The following is a 4,285-nucleotide window of genomic DNA, read 5'->3' as shown; positions in this document are numbered from 1 at the left end:
GATGGAGATGCCAGATACACTATGTCTGAATAAAAGACAAGGTGTTCATGGCTGGATTGGGGTAGATATAGAGCTGAACAAGAATAACAACAACTTTGGTACCACCTTCTCCAATGCGCCTTTTATTTATTGCTCAATGCAAAATGGGTCATTGATTCTTTGGCATGAGTGTTTAAAACTTGTCCATCAAGAACTTCTACAGGGGAAGAATTCCATTGAAAACACGAAAACTGGGCATTAAACAACTTCTTGACTTTCTGCCAGATGTTCAAGTTCTGATCCACGTTTTGGGACGTTGTTTCCAGACTCTCTTCAGCTTTCTTGCAATTTTCATCCGATTTTTTCAATTTATTATTATATCATCTGATAGTGTTTGGACGCGACACACGGGCCTATAGTGGCTGCAAGTCACAATGGCCAGCTGGAATAACATGTTGACAATAAGAGAAATGAAAAGATATTTAGAAAAACATTTGAACAATTATGACTGTATAATATAAAGTCCCAAGGTTTAAGCCTGAAGTAGATCTTAACCACTAAAAATAATGTGTGGTGGCTGTGGTTATTTTGAGGAAAATGGGGGTTAATTTATAAGGTCGATGGGAAAGTTTTTTCTTTTTTTCTTTTTTTTTTTTGGAAGTTTAGAAATTGGATAGATTTAGAAAAATTCATGTCACATGGTTTAAGTCATTTGCATGTTTATGACATCACATAGAATAAGGAAGAGAGACCAAGTTAGTTTTGGATGAGTCCATGATGAAGCTACGATTTCGGTCCAAGATATATTTATGATATGAAAGGCGGCGAGCTGGCAGAAACGTTAGCACGCCGGGCGAAATGCGTACCCGTATTTCGTTTCCCGTTACTTTCTGAGTTCAAATTCCGCCGCAGTCGACTTTGCCATTCATCCTTTCAGGGTCGATGAATTAAGTACCAGTTATGCACTGGGTTCAATATAATCGACTTAATCCTTTTGTCTGTCTTTGTTTGTCCCCTCTGTGTTTAGCCCCTTGTGGGTAGTAAAGAAATAGGTATTTCATCTGCTGTTACGTTCTGAGTTCAAATTCCGCCGAGGTTGACTTTGCCTGTCATCCTTTCAGAGTCGATAAATTGAGTACCAGTAATGCACTGGGGTGTCGATGTAATCGATTTAATCCATTTGTCTGTCTTTGTCCCCTTTGTGTTTAGCCCCTTGTGGGTAGTAAAGGAATAGGTATTTCGTCTGCTGTTACGTTGTGAATTCAAATTCCGCCGATGTCGACTTTGCCTTTCATCCTTTCAGGGTCGATAAATTAAGTACCAGTTATGCACTAGGGTCGATATAGTCGACTTAATCCGTTTGTCTGTCTTTGTTTGTCCCTTCTATGTTTAGCCCTTGTGGGTAATAAAGAAACAGATATATTTATGATATGATACAAAAGGATGGGTGATTGGTGTGTTTGAATGAGTCTATGACACAGCATAGACTTTAGTCCAAGAGTTATTTAGGAGCAGCATGGCTGTGTGGTGAAATGTTTGCTTCCCTACTACATGGTTTTGGATTCAGTGCCACTGCATGGAACTTTGGGCAAGTATCTTCTAGTAGAGCCCTTGACTGAGCAAGCCTTGGCAGGGCAATTGGTCGATGGAAATCGGTACTTACCTTGGATCGTAGGGTGACCTGCTGTGCTTGAGGAGACCTACTGAGTCAAGTACATCAACATCAAAATAAAAATCAAATGGAAATTGTAGTTGTGATACCCGTGCCAGTGGCACGTGAAAAACACCATCAGAATATGGCCGATGCCAGCGCCGCCTTGACCAATCATGGACGTTTCCAGCCTCCTCTGGCCCCTGTGCTGGTGGCACGTAAAAAGCACCCACTACATTCACGGAGTGGTTGGTGCTAGGAAGGGCATCCTGCTGTAGAAACACTGCTAGATCAGACTGGAGCCTGGTGCAGCCTCTTGGCTTCCCAGACCCCAGTTGAACCGTCCAACCAGCATGGAAAATCGACGTTAAAAGATGATGATGATGATGATATATATATATATATATATATACAAAGTTATTTTATTCCACATGGGTAGAAATATAGGAAAAATAGAAGTTGAAAATGCACTGAGAATAGTTAAAATATTTTTTATTAAAACATTTGAAGCTTTAACCGGTTTCACAGTTTACACAGATTTTCAAAAAATTCAAATAGAAAGACGTGGCTTATGTCGCAAATGTCTTGCTTCTGACTAGGGTTTGAAGTTTGCAGTTTTATTATAGGGAGTTAATGGCTCAAATTAGTGTTTGTTTTGAATAGGATTTGAAGATCTTTTTGGTTTGAACGGCAGTTTTTAACATAATTTCTAGGTAACTAAAAAATTTTAAACTTCGTATACTGGTAGAATGTGTTTATAAAACATCTTTTTCTCTTGGCTTTATTGAGAAAATTCTATGGTTTGTAAGATATTTGTTGTTTTTTTTCTTCAATTTCTGCAATTTCAACCAATCACTGACGTCTGCGCTGTATGAATATGTCCCTCGTTTAATAAACAGATTGGGTTTATTTACATTTGTGAAAAAAAACAGATACCCTTCCCCCCACCCCTAACCCTAACCCTAAAACAGATTGAAATGCAATAGATGGCGATCTTTCGTCTCTAGTAGACCTTTCCGTCGATTTCCGTAAAAAAAAATTTTTTTTTTACATATGGGCTTGCGGGAACTTTTGAAGTAATATACATACATATACACATACACCGAGTAAAAAATTTCAGTTATCTCTTTCTTTCACACATTACTCTGTCTCTTCACACACACTAACAGAAGCACTTCACTTACACAACATACTGTCTGTCTCCCACACCCCATCAAACACACACACACACACATGTACATCAATGCTTCACATGCACGGTAACTTCAAAAGAACTTCCCTCGTCATACAATCGCTTTCTCTTAGTCTCTTTCGCTCTCATTACTTCAAAAGTTCCCGCAAGCCCATATGTAAAAAAAAAGAAGTTTTTTACGGAAATCGACGGAAAGGTCTACTAGAGACGAAAGATTGCTGCAATAGATAGATACTAGGGTCACAATTATGGGTGACAATTTCATATGACACCGCTAGAAAAAAACTGCCGTTCAAACCGAAAAAATCTGAAGGCAGTGCACCTCTGAAAACATTTAATATGTCTGATGGTCAGGATAATTTTCGATTTGACGTTCGTGAAATCGAATTTGCTTTAGTTTCAATTTCAACTGGATTAAGCATGTCTCGTAAACACTCTGCCCACACCCCTCGTTTTGTGAATCCCAACGAAATACCTATTTCTTTACTGCCCACAAGGGGCTAAACATAGAGGGGACAAACAAACGGATTAAGTCGATTATGCCGACCCCAGTGCGTAACTGGTACTTAATTTATCGACCCCGAAAGGATGAAAGGCAAAGTGGACCTCGGCGGAATTTGAACTCAGAACGTAACAGCAGATGAAATACCTATTTCTTTACTACCCACAAGGGGCTAAACATAGAGAGGACAAACAAACGGATTAAGTCGATTATGCCGACCCCAGTGCGTAACTGGTACTTAATTTATCGACCCCGAAAGGATGAAAGGCAAAGTGGACCTCGGCGGAATTTGAACTCAGAACGTAACAGCAGATGAAATACCTATTTCTTTACTACCCACAAGGGGCTAAACATAGAGAGGACAAACAAGGACAGACAAATGGATTAAGTTGATTACATCGACCCAGTGCGAAACTGGTACTTATTTAATCGACCCTGAAAGGATGAAAGGCAAAGTCGACCTCGGCGGAATTTGAACTCAGAACGTAACGACAGACGAAATACCGCTAAGCATTTCGCCCGGTGTGCTAACGTTTCTGCCCAACAGATCAGTAGATAATCAATGAAAGACATTACGACACTGGCTCGGCCTTTCTCAGATAGATTTTGACTTGTATTGCTTGGGGTGCCCGTTGTGGATTGTTGAAGAATTATCAGATGTGCCCAGGGTGAAACGCTTCGAAATAAGATCAACTTGTGGATCATTTCTGTTTGAACGGCAGTTTTTTCTAGCGGTGTCATATGAAATTGTCACCCATAATTATGACCCGAGTATCGATCTATTGCATTTCAATCTGTTTTAGGGTTAGAGTTAGGGGTGAGGGGAAGGATATCTTTTTTTTTCTTCACAAATGTAAATAAACCCAATCTGTTTCTTAAACGAGGGACATATTCATATGGCACAGAATGTTTTCAGCTCAATAGACGTCATTGATTGGTTGAAATTGCAGAAATTGAAGAA

This window comes from Octopus sinensis, linkage group LG30, assembly GCF_006345805.1.
Source record: "Octopus sinensis linkage group LG30, ASM634580v1, whole genome shotgun sequence".
Classification (NCBI taxonomy): domain Eukaryota; kingdom Metazoa; phylum Mollusca; class Cephalopoda; order Octopoda; family Octopodidae; genus Octopus; species Octopus sinensis.
The sequence above is the reverse complement of the archived record's forward strand: the minus strand, read 5'-3'. Positions refer to the sequence as shown.